Source organism: Diceros bicornis, chromosome 30 (assembly GCF_020826845.1).
Source record: "Diceros bicornis minor isolate mBicDic1 chromosome 30, mDicBic1.mat.cur, whole genome shotgun sequence".
NCBI lineage: Eukaryota > Metazoa > Chordata > Mammalia > Perissodactyla > Rhinocerotidae > Diceros > Diceros bicornis.
In genome coordinates this window covers 480,940-503,221 of record NC_080769.1, presented here as the reverse complement: position 1 = coordinate 503,221, position 22,282 = coordinate 480,940, and positions in this window count along the sequence as shown.

Sequence of the window (22,282 nt, the reverse complement as noted above, 5' to 3'; positions counted from 1 at the left end):
TTCAAAGTTGCAAGTTACTATGTAGGAACAAGTTTGTATAGGTATTTCAAAGATGCCCAGAACTGAGCTAAACTTGCTATGTGTCCAACTCCTAGAAATAACTTCATGCCCCATCTCCCTTACTTCCAGCTAGTAAGGATCACATAATTTCTAACAAAGTTTTGACACAGATTCCCAATTCGGGCATTCAGAACATATAGCACGTTGCTGTAGGGAAGCACACTGTCATTCAAAGATACAAGTTACTATGTAGGAACAAGTTTTATAGGTATTTCAAAGATGCCCAGAACTGAGCTAAACTTGGTATGTGTCCAATTCCTAGAAATAACTTCATGCCCCATCTCCCTTACTTCCAGCTAGTAAGGATCACATAATTCCTAACAAAGTTTTGACACAGATTCCCAATTCGGGCATTCAGAACACATAGCACGTTGCTGTAAGCAAGCACATTCTCATTCAAAGATGCAAGTTACTATGTAGGAACAAGTTTGTATAGGTATTTCAAAGATGCCCAGAACTGAGCTAAACTCGGTATGTGTCCAACTCCTAGAAATAACTTCATGTCCCATCTCCCTTACTTCCAGCTAGTAAGGATCACATAATTCCTAACAAAGTTTTGACACAGATTCCCAATTCGGGCATTCAGAACATATAGCACGTTGCTGTAAGCAAGCACATTCTCATTCAAAGTTGCAAGTTACTATGTAGGAACAAGTTTGTATAGGTATTTCAAAGATGCCCAGAACTGAGCTAAACTCGGTATGTGTCCAACTCCTAGAAATAACTTCATGCCCCATCTCCCTTACTTCCAGCTAGTAAGGATCACATAATTCCTAACAAAGTTTTGACACAGATTCCCAATTCGGGCATTCAGAACATATAGCACGTTGCTGTAAGCAAGCACATTCTCATTCAAAGTTGCAAGTTACTATGTAGGAACAAGTTTGTATAGGTATTTCAAAGATGCCCAGAACTGAGCTAAACTCGGTATGTGTCCAACTCCTAGAAATAACTTCATGCCCCATCTCCCTTACTTCCAGCTAGTAAGGATCACATAATTCCTAACTTAGTTTTGACACAGATTCCCAATTCGGGCATTCAGAACATATAGCACGTTGCTGTAGGGAAGCACACTCTCATTCAAAGATGCAAGTTACTATGTAGGAACAAGTTTGTATAGGTATTTCAAAGATGCCCAGAACTGAGCTAAACTCGGTATGTGTCCAACTCCTAGAAATAACTTCATGCCCCATCTCCCTTACTTCCAGCTAGTAAGGATCACATAATTCCTAACAAAGTTTTGACACAGATTCCCAAATCGGGCATTCAGAGCATATAGCACGTTGCTGTAAGCAAGCAGATTCTCATTAAAGATGCAAGTTACTATGTAGGAACAAGTTTGTATAGGTATTTCAAAGATGCCCAGAACTGAGCTAAACTTGGTATGTGTCCAACTCCTAGAAATAACTTCATGCCCCATCTCCCTTACTTCCAGCTAGTAAGGATCACATAATTCCTAACAAAGTTTTCACACAGATTGCCAATTCGGGCATTCAGAACATATAACACGTTGCTGCAAGCAAGCACATTCTCATTCAAAGATGCAAGTTACTATGTAGGAACAAGTTTGTATAGGTATTTCAAAGATGCCCAGAACTGAGCGAAACTCGGTATGTGTCCAACTCCTAGAAATAACTTCATGCCCCATCTCCCTTACTTCCAGCTAGTAAGGATCACATAATTCCTAACAAAGTTTTGACACAGATTCCCAATTCGGGCATTCAGAACATATAGCACGTTGCTGCAAGCAAGCACATTCTCATTCAAAGTTGCAAGTTACTATGTAGGAACAAGTTTGTATAGGTATTTCAAAGATGCCCAGAACTGAGCTAAACTCGGTATGTGTCCAACTCCTAGAAATAACTTCATGCCCCATCTCCCTTACTTCCAGCTAGTAAGGATCACATAATTCCTAACAAAGTTTTGACACAGATTCCCAATTCGGGCATTCAGAACATATAGCACGTTGCTGTAAGCAAGCAGATTCTCATTCAAAGATGCAAGTTACTATGTAGAAACAAGTTTGTATAGGTATTTCAAAGATGCCCAGAACTGAGCTAAACTCGGTATGTGTCCAACTCCTAGAAATAACTTCATGCCCCATCTCCCTTACTTCCAGCTAGTAAGGATCACATAATTCCTAACAAAGTTTTGACACAGATTCCCAATTCGGGCATTCAGAACATATAGCACGTTGCTGTAAGCAAGCACATTCTCATTCAAAGTTGCAAGTTACTATGTAGGAACAAGTTTGTATAGGTATTTCAAAGATGCCCAGAACTGAGCTAAACTCGGTATGTGTCCAACTCCTAGAAATAACTTCATGCCCCATCTCCCTTACTTCCAGCTAGTAAGGATCACATAATTCCTAACAAAGTTTTGACACAGATTCCCAATTCGGGCATTCAGAACATATAGCACGTTGCTGTAAGCAAGCAGATTCTCATTCAAAGATGCAAGTTACTATGTAGAAACAAGTTTGTATAGGTATTTCAAAGATGCCCAGAACTGAGCTAAACTCGGTATGTGTCCAACTCCTAGAAATAACTTCATGCCCCATCTCCCTTACTTCCAGCTAGTAAGGATCACATAATTCCTAACAAAGTTTTGACACAGATTCCCAATTCGGGCATTCAGAACATATAGCACGTTGCTGTAAGCAAGCACATTCTCATTCAAAGTTGCAAGTTACTATGTAGGAACAAGTTTGTATAGGTATTTCAAAGATGCCCAGAAATGAGCTAAACTTGCTATGTGTCCAACTCCTAGAAATAACTTCATGCCCCATCTCCCTTACTTCCAGCTAGTAAGGATCACATAATTTCTAACAAAGCTTTGACACAGATTCCCAATTCGGGCATTCAGAACATATAGCACGTTGCTGTAGGGAAGCACACTCTCATTCAAAGATGCAAGTTACTATGTAGGAACAAGTTTTATAGGTATTTCAAAGATGCCCAGAACTGAGCTAAACTTGGTATGTGTCCAATTCCTAGAAATAACTTCATGCCCCATCTCCCTTACTTCCAGCTAGTAAGGATCACATAATTCCTAACAAAGTTTTGACACAGATTCCTAATTCGGGCATTCAGAACACATAGCACGTTGCTGTAAGCAAGCAGATTCTCATTCAAAGATGCAAGTTACTATGTAGGAACAAGTTTGTATAGGTATTTCAAAGATGCCCAGAACTGAGCTAAACTCGGTATGTGTCCAACTCCTAGAAATAACTTCATGTCCCATCTCCCTTACTTCCAGCTAGTAAGGATCACATAATTCCTAACAAAGTTTTGACACAGATTGCCAATTCGGGCATTCAGAACATATAGCACGTTGCTGTAAGCAAGCACATTCTCATTCAAAGTTGCAAGTTACTATGTAGGAACAAGTTTGTATAGGTATTTCAAAGATGCCCAGAACTGAGCTAAACTCGGTATGTGTCCAACTCCTAGAAATAACTTCATGCCCCATCTCCCTTACTTCCAGCTAGTAAGGATCACATAATTCCTAACAAAGTTTTGACACAGATTCCCAATTCGGGCATTCAGAACATATAGCACGTTGCTGTAAGCAAGCACATTCTCATTCAAAGTTGCAAGTTACTATGTAGGAACAAGTTTGTATAGGTATTTCAAAGATGCCCAGAACTGAGCTAAACTCGGTATGTGTCCAACTCCTAGAAATAACTTCATGCCCCATCTCCCTTACTTCCAGCTAGTAAGGATCACATAATTCCTAACAAAGTTTTGACACAGATTCCCAATTCGGGCATTCAGAACATATAGCACGTTGCTGTAGGGAAGCACACTCTCATTCAAAGATGCAAGTTACTATGTAGGAACAAGTTTGTATAGGTATTTCAAAGATGCCCAGAACTGAGCTAAACTTGGTATGTGTCCAATTCCTAGAAATAACTTCATGCCCCATCTCCCTTACTTCCAGCTAGTAAGGATCACATAATTCCTAACAAAGTTTTGACACAGATTCCCAATTCGGGCATTCAGAACACATAGCACGTTGCTGTAGGGAAGCACACTCTCATTCAAAGATGCAAGTTACTATGTAGGAACAAGTTTGTATAGGTATTTCAAAGATGCCCAGAACTGAGCTAAACTCGGTATGTGTCCAATTCCTAGAAATAACTTCATGCCCCATCTCCCTTACTTCCAGCTAGTAAGGATCACATAATTCCTAACAAAGTTTTGACACAGATTCCCAATTTGGGCATTCAGAACACATAGCACGTTGCTGTAAGCAAGCACATTCTCATTCAAAGATGCAAGTTACTATGTAGGAACAAGTTTGTATAGGTATTTCAAAGATGCCCAGAACTGAGCTAAACTCGGTATGTGTCCAACTCCTAGAAATAACTTCATGCCCCATCTCCCTTACTTCCAGCTAGTAAGGATCACATAATTCCTAACAAAGTTTTGACACAGATTCCCAATTCGGGCATTCAGAACATATAGCACGTTGCTGTAAGCAAGCACATTCTCATTCAAAGTTGCAAGTTACTATGTAGGAACAAGTTTGTATAGGTATTTCAAAGATGCCCAGAACTGAGCTAAACTCGGTATGTGTCCAACTCCTAGAAATAACTTCAAGCCCCATCTCCCTTACTTCCAGCTAGTAAGGATCACATAATTCCTAACAAAGTTTTGACACAGATTCCCAATTCGGGCATTCAGAACATATAGCACGTTGCTGTAGGGAAGCACACTCTCATTCAAAGATGCAAGTTACTATGTAGGAACAAGTTTGTATAGGTATTTCAAAGATGCCCAGAACTGAGCTAAACTCGGTATGTGTCCAATTCCTAGAAATAACTTCATGCCCCATCTCCCTTACTTCCAGCTAGTAAGGATCACATAATTCCTAACAAAGTTTGACACAGATTCCCAATTCGGGCATTCAGAACATATAGCACGTTGCTGTAGGGAAGCACACTCTCATTCAAAGATGCAAGTTACTATGTAGGAACAAGTTTGTATAGGTATTTCAAAGATGCCCAGAACTGAGCTAAACTCGGTATGTGTCCAATTCCTAGAAATAACTTCATGCCCCATCTCCCTTACTTCCAGCTAGTAAGGATCACATAATTCCTAACAAAGTTTTGACACAGATTCCCAATTCGGGCATTCAGAACACATAGCACGTTGCTGTAAGCAAGCACATTCTCATTCAAAGATGCAAGTTGCTATGTAGGAACAAGTTTGTATAGGTATTTCAAAGATGCCCAGAACTGAGCTAAACTCGGTATGTGTCCAACTCCTAGAAATAACTTCATGCCCCATCTCCCTTACTTCCAGCTAGTAAGGATCACATAATTCCTAACAAAGTTTTGACACAGATTCCCAATTCGGGCATTCAGAACATATAGCACGTTGCTGTAAGCAAGCACATTCTCATTCAAAGTTGCAAGTTACTATGTAGGAACAAGTTTGTATAGGTATTTCAAAGATGCCCAGATCTGAGCTAAACTCGGTATGTGTCCAACTCCTAGAAATAACTTCATGCCCCATCTCCCTTACTTCCAGCTAGTAAGGATCACATAATTCCTAACAAAGTTTTGACACAGATTCCCAATTCGGGCATTCAGAACATATAGCACGTTGCTGTAGGGAAGCACACTCTCATTCAAAGATGCAAGTTACTATGTAGGAACAAGTTTGTATAGGTATTTCAAAGATGCCCAGAACTGAGCTAAACTTGGTATGTGTCCAATTCCTAGAAATAACTTCATGCCCCATCTCCCTTACTTCCAGCTAGTAAGGATCACATAATTCCTAACAAAGTTTTGACACAGATTCCCAATTCGGGCATTCAGAACACATAGCACGTTGCTGTAAGCAAGCACATTCTCATTCAAAGATGCAAGTTACTATGTAGGAACAAGTTTGTATAGGTATTTCAAAGATGCCCAGAACTGAGCTAAACTTGGTATGTGTCCAACTCCTAGAAATAACTTCATGCCCCATCTCCCTTACTTCCAGCTAGTAAGGATCACATAATTCCTAACAAAGTTTTGACACAGATTCCCAATTCGGGCATTCAGAACATATAACACGTTGCTGCAAGCAAGCACATTCTCATTCAAAGATGCAAGTTACTATGTAGGAACAAGTTTGTATAGGTATTTCAAAGATGCCCAGAAGTGAGCTAAACTTGGTATGTGTCCAACTCCTAGAAATAACTTCATGCTCCATCTCCCTTACTTCCAGCTAGTAAGGATCACATAATTCCTAACAAAGTTTTGACACAGATTCCCAAATCGGGCATTCAGAACATATAGCACGTTGCTGCAAGCAAGCACATTCTCATTCAAAGTTGCAAGTTACTATGTAGGAACAAGTTTGTATAGGTATTTCAAAGATGCCCAGAACTGAGCTAAACTTGGTATGTGTCCAACTCCTAGAAATAACTTCATGCCCCATCTCCCTTACTTCCAGCTAGTAAGGATCACATAATTCCTAACAAAGTTTTGACACAGATTCCCAAATCGGGCATTCAGAGCATATAGCACGTTGCTGCAAGCAAGCAGATTCTCATTAAAGATGCAAGTTACTATGTAGGAACAAGTTTGTATAGGTATTTCAAAGATGCCCAGAACTGAGCTAAACTTGGTATGTGTCCAACTCCTAGAAATAACTTCATGCCCCATCTCCCTTACTTCCAGCTAGTAAGGATCACATAATTCCTAACAAAGTTTTCACACAGATTGCCAATTCGGGCATTCAGAACATATAGCACGTTGCTGCAAGCAAGCACATTCTCATTCAAAGTTGCAAGTTACTATGTAGGAACAAGTTTGTATAGGTATTTCAAAGATGCCCAGAACTGAGCTAAACTCGGTATGTGTCCAACTCCTAGAAATAACTTCATGCCCCATCTCCCTTACTTCCAGCTAGTAAGGATCACATAATTCCTAACAAAGTTTTGACACAGATTCCCAATTCGGGCATTCAGAACATATAGCACGTTGCTGCAAGCAAGCACATTCTCATTCAAAGTTGCAAGTTACTATGTAGGAACAAGTTTGTATAGGTATTTCAAAGATGCCCAGAACTGAGCTAAACTCGGTATGTGTCCAACTCCTAGAAATAACTTCATGCCCCATCTCCCTACTTCCAGCTAGTAAGGATCACATAATTCCTAACAAAGTTTTGACACAGATTCCCAATTCGGGCATTCAGAACATATAGCACGTTGCTGTAAGCAAGCAGATTCTCATTCAAAGATGCAAGTTACTATGTAGGAACAAGTTTGTATAGGTATTTCAAAGATGCCCAGAACTGAGCTAAACTCGGTATGTGTCCAACTCCTAGAAATAACTTCATGCCCCATCACCCTTACTTCCAGCTAGTAAGGATCACATAATTCCTAACAAAGTTTTGACACAGATTCCCAATTCGGGCATTCAGAACATATAGCACGTTGCTGTAAGCAAGCACATTCTCATTCAAAGTTGCAAGTTACTATGTAGGAACAAGTTTGTATATGTATTTCAAAGATGCCCAGAACTGAGCTAAACTCGGTATGTGTCCAACTCCTAGAAATAACTTCATGCCCCATCTCCCTTACTTCCAGCTAGTAAGGATCACATAATTCCTAACAAAGTTTTGACACAGATTCCCAATTCGGGCATTCAGAACATATAGCACGTTGCTGTAAGCAAGCACATTCTCATTCAAAGTTGCAAGTTACTATGTAGGAACAAGTTTGTATAGGTATTTCAAAGATGCCCAGAACTGAGCTAAACTCGGTATGTGTCCAACTCCTAGAAATAACGTCATGCCCCATCTCCCTTACTTCCAGCTAGTAAGGATCACATAATTCCTAACAAAGTTTTGACACAGATTCCCAATTCGGGCATTCAGAACATATAGCACGTTGCTGTAAGCAAGCAGATTCTCCTTCAAAGATGCAAGTTACTATGTAGGAACAAGTTTGCATAGGTATTTCAAAGATGCCCAGAACTGAGCTAAACTCGGTATGTGTCCAACTCCTAGAAATAACTTCATGCCCCATCTCCCTTACTTCCAGCTAGTAAGGATCACATAATTCCTAACAAAGTTTTGACACAGATTCCCAATTCGGGCATTCAGAACATATAGCACGTTGCTGTAAGCAAGCACATTCTCATTCAAAGTTGCAAGTTACTATGTAGGAACAAGTTTGTATAGGTATTTCAAAGATGCCCAGAACTGAGCTAAACTTGGTATGTGTCCAACTCCTAGAAATAACTTCATGCCCCATCTCCCTTACTTCCAGCTAGTAAGGATCACATAATTCCTAACAAAGTTTTGACACAGATTCCCAATTCGGGCATTCAGAACATATAGCACGTTGCTGTAAGCAAGCACATTCTCATTCAAAGTTGCAAGTTACTATGTAGGACCAAGTTTGTATAGGTATTTCAAAGATGCCCAGAACTGAGCTAAACTTGGTATGTGTCCAACTCCTAGAAATAACTTCATGCCCCATCTCCCTTACTTCCAGCTAGTAAGGATCACATAATTCCTAACAAAGTTTTGACACAGATTCCCAAATCGGGCATTCAGAGCATATAGCACGTTGCTGTAAGCAAGCAGATTCTCATTAAAGATGCAAGTTACTATGTAGGAACAAGTTTGTATAGGTATTTCAAAGATGCCCAGAACTGAGCTAAACTTGGTATGTGTCCAACTCCTAGAAATAACTTCATGCCCCATCTCCCTTACTTCCAGCTAGTAAGGATCACATAATTCCTAACAAAGTTTTCACACAGATTGCCAATTCGGGCATTCAGAACATATAGCACGTTGCTGCAAGCAAGCACATTCTCATTCAAAGTTGCAAGTTACTATGTAGGAACAAGTTTGTATAGGTATTTCAAAGATGCCCAGAACTGAGCTAAACTCGGTATGTGTCCAACTCCTAGAAATAACTTCATGCCCCATCTCCCTTACTTCCAGCTAGTAAGGATCACATAATTCCTAACAAAGTTTTGACACAGATTCCCAATTCGGGCATTCAGAACATATAGCACGTTGCTGTAAGCAAGCAGATTCTCATTCAAAGATGCAAGTTACTATGTAGGAACAAGTTTGTATAGGTATTTCAAAGATGCCCAGAACTGAGCTAAACTCGGTATGTGTCCAACTCCTAGAAATAACTTCATGCCCCATCTCCCTTACTTCCAGCTAGTAAGGATCACATAATTCCTAACAAAGTTTTGACACAGATTCCCAATTCGGGCATTCAGAACATATAGCACGTTGCTGCAAGCAAGCACATTCTCATTCAAAGTTGCAAGTTACTATGTAGGAACAAGTTTGTATAGGTATTTCAAAGATGCCCAGAACTGAGCTAAACTCGGTATGTGTCCAACTCCTAGAAATAACTTCAAGCCCCATCTCCCTTACTTCCAGCTAGTAAGGATCACATAATTCCTAACAAAGTTTTGACACAGATTCCCAATTCGGGCATTCAGAACATATAGCACGTTGCTGTAGGGAAGCACACTCTCATTCAAAGATGCAAGTTACTATGTAGGAACAAGTTTGTATAGGTATTTCAAAGATGCCCAGAACTGAGCTAAACTCGGTATGTGTCCAATTCCTAGAAATAACTTCATGCCCCATCTCCCTTACTTCCAGCTAGTAAGGATCACATAATTCCTAACAAAGTTTGACACAGATTCCCAATTCGGGCATTCAGAACATATAGCACGTTGCTGTAGGGAAGCACACTCTCATTCAAAGATGCAAGTTACTATGTAGGAACAAGTTTGTATAGGTATTTCAAAGATGCCCAGAACTGAGCTAAACTCGGTATGTGTCCAATTCCTAGAAATAACTTCATGCCCCATCTCCCTTACTTCCAGCTAGTAAGGATCACATAATTCCTAACAAAGTTTTGACACAGATTCCCAATTCGGGCATTCAGAACACATAGCACGTTGCTGTAAGCAAGCACATTCTCATTCAAAGATGCAAGTTGCTATGTAGGAACAAGTTTGTATAGGTATTTCAAAGATGCCCAGAACTGAGCTAAACTCGGTATGTGTCCAACTCCTAGAAATAACTTCATGCCCCATCTCCCTTACTTCCAGCTAGTAAGGATCACATAATTCCTAACAAAGTTTTGACACAGATTCCCAATTCGGGCATTCAGAACATATAGCACGTTGCTGTAAGCAAGCACATTCTCATTCAAAGTTGCAAGTTACTATGTAGGAACAAGTTTGTATAGGTATTTCAAAGATGCCCAGATCTGAGCTAAACTCGGTATGTGTCCAACTCCTAGAAATAACTTCATGCCCCATCTCCCTTACTTCCAGCTAGTAAGGATCACATAATTCCTAACAAAGTTTTGACACAGATTCCCAATTCGGGCATTCAGAACATATAGCACGTTGCTGTAGGGAAGCACACTCTCATTCAAAGATGCAAGTTACTATGTAGGAACAAGTTTGTATAGGTATTTCAAAGATGCCCAGAACTGAGCTAAACTTGGTATGTGTCCAATTCCTAGAAATAACTTCATGCCCCATCTCCCTTACTTCCAGCTAGTAAGGATCACATAATTCCTAACAAAGTTTTGACACAGATTCCCAATTCGGGCATTCAGAACACATAGCACGTTGCTGCAAGCAAGCACATTCTCATTCAAAGATGCAAGTTACTATGTAGGAACAAGTTTGTATAGGTATTTCAAAGATGCCCAGAACTGAGCTAAACTTGGTATGTGTCCAACTCCTAGAAATAACTTCATGCCCCATCTCCCTTACTTCCAGCTAGTAAGGATCACATAATTCCTAACAAAGTTTTGACACAGATTCCCAATTCGGGCATTCAGAACATATAACACGTTGCTGCAAGCAAGCACATTCTCATTCAAAGATGCAAGTTACTATGTAGGAACAAGTTTGTATAGGTATTTCAAAGATGCCCAGAAGTGAGCTAAACTTGGTATGTGTCCAACTCCTAGAAATAACTTCATGCTCCATCTCCCTTACTTCCAGCTAGTAAGGATCACATAATTCCTAACAAAGTTTTGACACAGATTCCCAAATCGGGCATTCAGAACATATAGCACGTTGCTGCAAGCAAGCACATTCTCATTCAAAGTTGCAAGTTACTATGTAGGAACAAGTTTGTATAGGTATTTCAAAGATGCCCAGAACTGAGCTAAACTTGGTATGTGTCCAACTCCTAGAAATAACTTCATGCCCCATCTCCCTTACTTCCAGCTAGTAAGGATCACATAATTCCTAACAAAGTTTTGACACAGATTCCCAAATCGGGCATTCAGAGCATATAGCACGTTGCTGCAAGCAAGCAGATTCTCATTAAAGATGCAAGTTACTATGTAGGAACAAGTTTGTATAGGTATTTCAAAGATGCCCAGAACTGAGCTAAACTTGGTATGTGTCCAACTCCTAGAAATAACTTCATGCCCCATCTCCCTTACTTCCAGCTAGTAAGGATCACATAATTCCTAACAAAGTTTTCACACAGATTGCCAATTCGGGCATTCAGAACATATAGCACGTTGCTGCAAGCAAGCACATTCTCATTCAAAGTTGCAAGTTACTATGTAGGAACAAGTTTGTATAGGTATTTCAAAGATGCCCAGAACTGAGCTAAACTCGGTATGTGTCCAACTCCTAGAAATAACTTCATGCCCCATCTCCCTTACTTCCAGCTAGTAAGGATCACATAATTCCTAACAAAGTTTTGACACAGATTCCCAATTCGGGCATTCAGAACATATAGCACGTTGCTGCAAGCAAGCACATTCTCATTCAAAGTTGCAAGTTACTATGTAGGAACAAGTTTGTATAGGTATTTCAAAGATGCCCAGAACTGAGCTAAACTCGGTATGTGTCCAACTCCTAGAAATAACTTCATGCCCCATCTCCCTACTTCCAGCTAGTAAGGATCACATAATTCCTAACAAAGTTTTGACACAGATTCCCAATTCGGGCATTCAGAACATATAGCACGTTGCTGTAAGCAAGCAGATTCTCATTCAAAGATGCAAGTTACTATGTAGGAACAAGTTTGTATAGGTATTTCAAAGATGCCCAGAACTGAGCTAAACTCGGTATGTGTCCAACTCCTAGAAATAACTTCATGCCCCATCACCCTTACTTCCAGCTAGTAAGGATCACATCATTCCTAACAAAGTTTTGACACAGATTCCCAATTCGGGCATTCAGAACATATAGCACGTTGCTGTAAGCAAGCACATTCTCATTCAAAGATGCAAGTTACTATGTAGGAACAAGTTTGTATAGGTATTTCAAAGATGCCCAGAACTGAGCTAAACTTGGTATGTGTCGAACTCCTAGAAATAACTTCATGCCCCATCTCCCTTACTTCCAGCTAGTAAGGATCACATAATTCCTAACAAAGTTTTGACACAGATTGCCAATTCGGGCATTCAGAACATATAGCACGTTGCTGTAAGCAAGCACATTCTCATTCAAAGTTGCAGAGTTACTATGTAGGAACAAGTTTGTATAGGTATTTCAAAGATGCCCAGAACTGAGCTAAACTTGGTATGTGTCCAACTCCTAGAAATAACTTCATGCCCCATCTCCCTTACTTCCAGCTAGTAAGGATCACATAATTCCTAACAAAGTTTTGACACAGATTCCCAATTCGGGCATTCAGAACATATAGCACGTTGCTGTAACCAAGCACATTCTCATTCAAAGTTGCAAGTTACTATGTAGGAACAAGTTTGTATAGGTATTTCAAAGATGCCCAGAACTGAGCTAAACTTGGTATGTGTCCAACTCCTAGAAATAACTTCATGCCCCATCTCCCTTACTTCCAGCTAGTAAGGATCACATAATTCCTAACAAAGTTTTGACGCAGATTCCCAATTCGGGCATTCAGAACATATAGCACGTTGCTCTAAGCAAGCACATTCTCATTCAAAGTTGCAAGTTACTATGTAGGCACAAGTTTGTATAGGTATTTCAAAGATGCCCAGAACTGAGCTAAACTTGGTATGTGTCCAACTCCTAGAAATAACTTCATGCCCCATCTCCCTTACTTCCACCTAGTAAGGATCACATAATTTCTAACAAAGTTTTGACACAGATTCCCAATTCGGGCATTCAGAACATATAGCACGTTGCTGTAGGGAAGCACACTCTCATTCAAAGATGCAAGTTACTATGTAGGAACAAGTTTGTATAGGTATTTCAAAGATGCCCAGAACTGAGCTAAACTTGGTATGTGTCCAATTCCAAGAAATAACTTCATGCCCCATCTCCCTTACTTCCAGCTAGTAAGGATCACATAATTCCTAACAAAGTTTTGACACAGATTCCCAATTCGGGCATTCAGAACACATAGCACGTTGCTCTAAGCAAGCACATTCTCATTCAAAGATGCAAGTTACTATGTAGGAACAAGTTTGTATAGGTATTTCAAAGATGCCCAGAACTGAGCTAAACTCGGTATGTGTCCAACTCCTAGAAATAACTTCATGCCCCATCTCCCTTACTTCCAGCTAGTAAGGATCACATAATTCCTAACAAAGTTTTGACACAGATTCCCAATTCGGGCATTCAGAACATATAGCACGTTGCTGTAAGCAAGCACATTCTCATTCAAAGTTGCAAGTTACTATGTAGGAACAAGTTTGTATAGGTATTTCAAAGATGCCCAGAACTGAGCTAAACTCGGTATGTGTCCAACTCCTAGAAATAACTTCATGCCCCATCTCCCTTACTTCCAGCTAGTAAGGATCACATAATTCCTAACAAAGTTTTGACACAGATTCCCAATTCGGGCATTCAGAACATATAGCACGTTGCTGTAAGCAAGCACATTCTCATTCAAAGTTGCAAGTTACTATGTAGGAACAAGTTTGTATAGGTATTTCAAAGATGCCCAGAACTGAGCTAAACTCGGTATGTGTCCAACTCCTAGAAATAACTTCATGCCCCATCTCCCTTACTTCCAGCTAGTAAGGATCACATAATTCCTAACAAAGTTTTGACACAGATTCCCAATTCGGGCATTCAGAACATATAGCACGTTGCTGTAGGGAAGCACACTCTCATTCAAAGATGCAAGTTACTATGTAGGAACAAGTTTGTATAGGTATTTCAAAGATGCCCAGAACTGAGCTAAACTCGGTATGTGTCCAATTCCTAGAAATAACTTCATGCCCCATCTCCCTTACTTCCAGCTAGTAAGGATCACATAATTCCTAACAAAGTTTTGACACAGATTCCCAATTCGGGCATTCAGAACACATAGCACGTTGCTGTAAGCAAGCACATTCTCATTCAAAGATGCAAGTTACTATGTAGGAACAAGTTTGTATAGGTATTTCAAAGATGCCCAGAACTGAGCTAAACTCGGTATGTGTCCAACTCCTAGAAATAACTTCATGCCCCATCTCCCTTACTTCCAGCTAGTAAGGATCACATAATTCCTAACAAAGTTTTGACACAGATTCCCAATTCGGGCATTCAGAACACATAGCACGTTGCTGTAAGCAAGCACATTCTCATTCAAAGTTGCAAGTTACTATGTAGGAACAAGTTTGTATAGGTATTTCAAAGATGCCCAGAACTGAGCTAAACTCGGTATGTGTCCAACTCCTAGAAATAACTTCATGCCCCATCTCCCTTACTTCCAGCTAGTAAGGATCACATAATTCCTAACAAAGTTTTGACACAGATTCCCAATTCGGGCATTCAGAACATATAGCACGTTGCTGTAAGCAAGCAGATTCTCATTCAAAGATGCAAGTTACTATGTAGAAACAAGTTTGTATAGGTATTTCAAAGATGCCCAGAACTGAGCTAAACTCGGTATGTGTCCAACTCCTAGAAATAACTTCATGCCCCATCTCCCTTACTTCCAGCTAGTAAGGATCACATAATTCCTAACAAAGTTTTGACACAGATTCCCAATTCGGGCATTCAGAACATATAGCACGTTGCTGTAAGCAAGCACATTCTCATTCAAAGTTGCAAGTTACTATGTAGGAACAAGTTTGTATAGGTATTTCAAAGATGCCCAGAACTGAGCTAAACTTGCTATGTGTCCAACTCCTAGAAATAACTTCATGCCCCATCTCCCTTACTTCCAGCTAGTAAGGATCACATAATTTCTAACAAAGTTTTGACACAGATTCCCAATTCGGGCATTCAGAACATATAGCACGTTGCTGTAGGGAAGCACACTGTCATTCAAAGATACAAGTTACTATGTAGGAACAAGTTTTATAGGTATTTCAAAGATGCCCAGAACTGAGCTAAACTTGGTATGTGTCCAATTCCTAGAAATAACTTCATGCCCCATCTCCCTTACTTCCAGCTAGTAAGGATCACATAATTCCTAACAAAGTTTTGACACAGATTCCCAATTCGGGCATTCAGAACACATAGCACGTTGCTGTAAGCAAGCACATTCTCATTCAAAGATGCAAGTTACTATGTAGGAACAAGTTTGTATAGGTATTTCAAAGATGCCCAGAACTGAGCTAAACTCGGTATGTGTCCAACTCCTAGAAATAACTTCATGTCCCATCTCCCTTACTTCCAGCTAGTAAGGATCACATAATTCCTAACAAAGTTTTGACACAGATTCCCAATTCGGGCATTCAGAACATATAGCACGTTGCTGTAAGCAAGCACATTCTCATTCAAAGTTGCAAGTTACTATGTAGGAACAAGTTTGTATAGGTATTTCAAAGATGCCCAGAACTGAGCTAAACTCGGTATGTGTCCAACTCCTAGAAATAACTTCATGCCCCATCTCCCTTACTTCCAGCTAGTAAGGATCACATAATTCCTAACAAAGTTTTGACACAGATTCCCAATTCGGGCATTCAGAACATATAGCACGTTGCTGTAAGCAAGCACATTCTCATTCAAAGTTGCAAGTTACTATGTAGGAACAAGTTTGTATAGGTATTTCAAAGATGCCCAGAACTGAGCTAAACTCGGTATGTGTCCAACTCCTAGAAATAACTTCATGCCCCATCTCCCTTACTTCCAGCTAGTAAGGATCACATAATTCCTAACTTAGTTTTGACACAGATTCCCAATTCGGGCATTCAGAACATATAGCACGTTGCTGTAGGGAAGCACACTCTCATTCAAAGATGCAAGTTACTATGTAGGAACAAGTTTGTATAGGTATTTCAAAGATGCCCAGAACTGAGCTAAACTCGGTATGTGTCCAACTCCTAGAAATAACTTCATGCCCCATCTCCCTTACTTCCAGCTAGTAAGGATCACATAATTCCTAACAAAGTTTTGACACAGATTCCCAAATCGGGCATTCAGAGCATATAGCACGTTGCTGTAAGCAAGCAGATTCTCATTAAAGATGCAAGTTACTATGTAGGAACAAGTTTGTATAGGTATTTCAAAGATGCCCAGAACTGAGCTAAACTCGGTATGTGTCCAACTCCTAGAAATAACTTCATGCCCCATCTCCCTTACTTCCAGCTAGTAAGGATCACATAATTCCTAACAAAGTTTTCACACAGATTGCCAATTCGGGCATTCAGAACATATAACACGTTGCTGCAAGCAAGCACATTCTCATTCAAAGATGCAAGTTACTATGTAGGAACAAGTTTGTATAGGTATTTCAAAGATGCCCAGAACTGAGCGAAACTCGGTATGTGTCCAACTCCTAGAAATAACTTCATGCCCCATCTCCCTTACTTCCAGCTAGTAAGGATCACATAATTCCTAACAAAGTTTTGACACAGATTCCCAATTCGGGCATTCAGAACATATAGCACGTTGCTGCAAGCAAGCACATTCTCATTCAAAGTTGCAAGTTACTATGTAGGAACAAGTTTGTATAGGTATTTCAAAGATGCCCAGAACTGAGCTAAACTCGGTATGTGTCCAACTCCTAGAAATAACTTCATGCCCCATCTCCCTTACTTCCAGCTAGTAAGGATCACATAATTCCTAACAAAGTTTTGACACAGATTCCCAATTCGGGCATTCAGAACATATAGCACGTTGCTGTAAGCAAGCAGATTCTCATTCAAAGATGCAAGTTACTATGTAGAAACAAGTTTGTATAGGTATTTCAAAGATGCCCAGAACTGAGCGAAACTCGGTATGTGTCCAACTCATAGAAATAACTTCATGCCCCATCTCCCTTACTTCCAGCTAGTAAGGATCACATAATTCCTAACAAAGTTTTGACACAGATTCCCAATTCGGGCATTCAGAACATATAGCACGTTGCTGTAAGCAAGCACATTCTCATTCAAAGTTGCAAGTTACTATGTAGGAACAAGTTTGTATAGGTATTTCAAAGATGCCCAGAACTGAGCTAAACTCGGTATGTGTCCAACTCCTAGAAATAACTTCATGCCCCATCTCCCTTACTTCCAGCTAGTAAGGATCACATAATTCCTAACAAAGTTTTGACACAGATTCCCAATTCGGGCATTCAGAACATATAGCACGTTGCTGTAAGCAAGCAGATTCTCATTCAAAGATGCAAGTTACTATGTAGAAACAAGTTTGTATAGGTATTTCAAAGATGCCCAGAACTGAGCTAAACTCGGTATGTGTCCAACTCCTAGAAATAACTTCATGCCCCATCTCCCTTACTTCCAGCTAGTAAGGATCACATAATTCCTAACAAAGTTTTGACACAGATTCCCAATTCGGGCATTCAGAACATATAGCACGTTGCTGTAAGCAAGCACATTCTCATTCAAAGTTGCAAGTTACTATGTAGGAACAAGTTTGTATAGGTATTTCAAAGATGCCCAGAAATGAGCTAAACTTGCTATGTGTCCAACTCCTAGAAATAACTTCATGCCCCATCTCCCTTACTTCCAGCTAGTAAGGATCACATAATTTCTAACAAAGTTTTGACACAGATTCCCAATTCGGGCATTCAGAACATATAGCACGTTGCTGTAGGGAAGCACACTCTCATTCAAAGATGCAAGTTACTATGTAGGAACAAGTTTTATAGGTATTTCAAAGATGCCCAGAACTGAGCTAAACTTGGTATGTGTCCAATTCCTAGAAATAACTTCATGCCCCATCTCCCTTACTTCCAGCTAGTAAGGATCACATAATTCCTAACAAAGTTTTGACACAGATTCCCAATTCGGGCATTCAGAACACATAGCACGTTGCTGTAAGCAAGCAGATTCTCATTCAAAGATGCAAGTTACTATGTAGGAACAAGTTTGTATAGGTATTTCAAAGATGCCCAGAACTGAGCTAAACTCGGTATGTGTCCAACTCCTAGAAATAACTTCATGTCCCATCTCCCTTACTTCCAGCTAGTAAGGATCACATAATTCCTAACAAAGTTTTGACACAGATTGCCAATTCGGGCATTCAGAACATATAGCACGTTGCTGTAAGCAAGCACATTCTCATTCAAAGTTGCAAGTTACTATGTAGGAACAAGTTTGTATAGGTATTTCAAAGATGCCCAGAACTGAGCTAAACTCGGTATGTGTCCAACTCCTAGAAATAACTTCATGCCCCATCTCCCTTACTTCCAGCTAGTAAGGATCACATAATTCCTAACAAAGTTTTGACACAGATTCCCAATTCGGGCATTCAGAACATATAGCACGTTGCTGTAAGCAAGCACATTCTCATTCAAAGTTGCAAGTTACTATGTAGGAACAAGTTTGTATAGGTATTTCAAAGATGCCCAGAACTGAGCTAAACTCGGTATGTGTCCAACTCCTAGAAATAACTTCATGCCCCATCTCCCTTACTTCCAGCTAGTAAGGATCACATAATTCCTAACAAAGTTTTGACACAGATTCCCAATTCGGGCATTCAGAACATATAGCACGTTGCTGTAGGGAAGCACACTCTCATTCAAAGATGCAAGTTACTATGTAGGAACAAGTTTGTATAGGTATTTCAAAGATGCCCAGAACTGAGCTAAACTTGGTATGTGTCCAATTCCTAGAAATAACTTCATGCCCCATCTCCCTTACTTCCAGCTAGTAAGGATCACATAATTCCTAACAAAGTTTTGACACAGATTCCCAATTCGGGCATTCAGAACACATAGCACGTTGCTGTAGGGAAGCACACTCTCATTCAAAGATGCAAGTTACTATGTAGGAACAAGTTTGTATAGGTATTTCAAAGATGCCCAGAACTGAGCTAAACTCGGTATGTGTCCAATTCCTAGAAATAACTTCATGCCCCATCTCCCTTACTTCCAGCTAGTAAGGATCACATAATTCCTAACAAAGTTTTGACACAGATTCCCAATTCGGGCATTCAGAACACATAGCACGTTGCTCTAAGCAAGCACATTCTCATTCAAAGATGCAAGTTACTATGTAGGAACAAGTTTGTATAGGTATTTCAAAGATGCCCAGAACTGAGCTAAACTCGGTATGTGTCCAACTCCTAGAAATAACTTCATGCCCCATCTCCCTTACTTCCAGCTAGTAAGGATCACATAATTCCTAACAAAGTTTTGACACAGATTCCCAATTCGGGCATTCAGAACATATAGCACGTTGCTGTAAGCAAGCACATTCTCATTCAAAGTTGCAAGTTACTATGTAGGAACAAGTTTGTATAGGTATTTCAAAGATGCCCAGAACTGAGCTAAACTCGGTATGTGTCCAACTCCTAGAAATAACTTCATGCCCCATCTCCCTTACTTCCAGCTAGTAAGGATCACATAATTCCTAACAAAGTTTTGACACAGATTCCCAATTCGGGCATTCAGAACATATAGCACGTTGCTGTAAGCAAGCACATTCTCATTCAAAGTTGCAAGTTACTATGTAGGAACAAGTTTGTATAGGTATTTCAAAGATGCCCAGAACTGAGCTAAACTCGGTATGTGTCCAACTCCTAGAAATAACTTCATGCCCCATCTCCCTTACTTCCAGCTAGTAAGGATCACATAATTCCTAACAAAGTTTTGACACAGATTCCCAATTCGGGCATTCAGAACATATAGCACGTTGCTGTAGGGAAGCACACTCTCATTCAAAGATGCAAGTTACTATGTAGGAACAAGTTTGTATAGGTATTTCAAAGATGCCCAGAACTGAGCTAAACTCGGTATGTGTCCAATTCCTAGAAATAACTTCATGCCCCATCTCCCTTACTTCCAGCTAGTAAGGATCACATAATTCCTAACAAAGTTTTGACACAGATTCCCAATTCGGGCATTCAGAACACATAGCACGTTGCTGTAAGCAAGCACATTCTCATTCAAAGATGCAAGTTACTATGTAGGAACAAGTTTGTATAGGTATTTCAAAGATGCCCAGAACTGAGCTAAACTCGGTATGTGTCCAACTCCTAGAAATAACTTCATGCCCCATCTCCCTTACTTCCAGCTAGTAAGGATCACATAATTCCTAACAAAGTTTTGACACAGATTCCCAATTCGGGCATTCAGAACACATAGCACGTTGCTGTAAGCAAGCACATTCTCATTCAAAGTTGCAAGTTACTATGTAGGAACAAGTTTGTATAGGTATTTCAAAGATGCCCAGAACTGAGCTAAACTCGGTATGTGTCCAACTCCTAGAAATAACTTCATGCCCCATCTCCCTTACTTCCAGCTAGTAAGGATCACATAATTCCTAACAAAGTTTTGACACAGATTCCCAATTCGGGCATTCAGAACATATAGCACGTTGCTGTAAGCAAGCAGATTCTCATTCAAAGATGCAAGTTACTATGTAGAAACAAGTTTGTATAGGTATTTCAAAGATGCCCAGAACTGAGCTAAACTCGGTATGTGTCCAACTCCTAGAAATAACTTCATGCCCCATCTCCCTTACTTCCAGCTAGTAAGGATCACATAATTCCTAACAAAGTTTTGACACAGATTCCCAATTCGGGCATTCAGAACATATAGCACGTTGCTGTAAGCAAGCACATTCTCATTCAAAGTTGCAAGTTACTATGTAGGAACAAGTTTGTATAGGTATTTCAAAGATGCCCAGAACTGAGCTAAACTTGCTATGTGTCCAACTCCTAGAAATAACTTCATGCCCCATCTCCCTTACTTCCAGCTAGTAAGGATCACATAATTTCTAACAAAGTTTTGACACAGATTCCCAATTCGGGCATTCAGAACATATAGCACGTTGCTGTAGGGAAGCACACTGTCATTCAAAGATACAAGTTACTATGTAGGAACAAGTTTTATAGGTATTTCAAAGATGCCCAGAACTGAGCTAAACTTGGTATGTGTCCAATTCCTAGAAATAACTTCATGCCCCATCTCCCTTACTTCCAGCTAGTAAGGATCACATAATTCCTAACAAAGTTTTGACACAGATTCCCAATTCGGGCATTCAGAACACATAGCACGTTGCTGTAAGCAAGCACATTCTCATTCAAAGATGCAAGTTACTATGTAGGAACAAGTTTGTATAGGTATTTCAAAGATGCCCAGAACTGAGCTAAACTCGGTATGTGTCCAACTCCTAGAAATAACTTCATGTCCCATCTCCCTTACTTCCAGCTAGTAAGGATCACATAATTCCTAACAAAGTTTTGACACAGATTCCCAATTCGGGCATTCAGAACATATAGCACGTTGCTGTAAGCAAGCACATTCTCATTCAAAGTTGCAAGTTACTATGTAGGAACAAGTTTGTATAGGTATTTCAAAGATGCCCAGAACTGAGCTAAACTCGGTATGTGTCCAACTCCTAGAAATAACTTCATGCCCCATCTCCCTTACTTCCAGCTAGTAAGGATCACATAATTCCTAACAAAGTTTTGACACAGATTCCCAATTCGGGCATTCAGAACATATAGCACGTTGCTGTAAGCAAGCACATTCTCATTCAAAGTTGCAAGTTACTATGTAGGAACAAGTTTGTATAGGTATTTCAAAGATGCCCAGAACTGAGCTAAACTCGGTATGTGTCCAACTCCTAGAAATAACTTCATGCCCCATCTCCCTTACTTCCAGCTAGTAAGGATCACATAATTCCTAACTTAGTTTTGACACAGATTCCCAATTCGGGCATTCAGAACATATAGCACGTTGCTGTAGGGAAGCACACTCTCATTCAAAGATGCAAGTTACTATGTAGGAACAAGTTTGTATAGGTATTTCAAAGATGCCCAGAACTGAGCTAAACTCGGTATGTGTCCAACTCCTAGAAATAACTTCATGCCCCATCTCCCTTACTTCCAGCTAGTAAGGATCACATAATTCCTAACAAAGTTTTGACACAGATTCCCAAA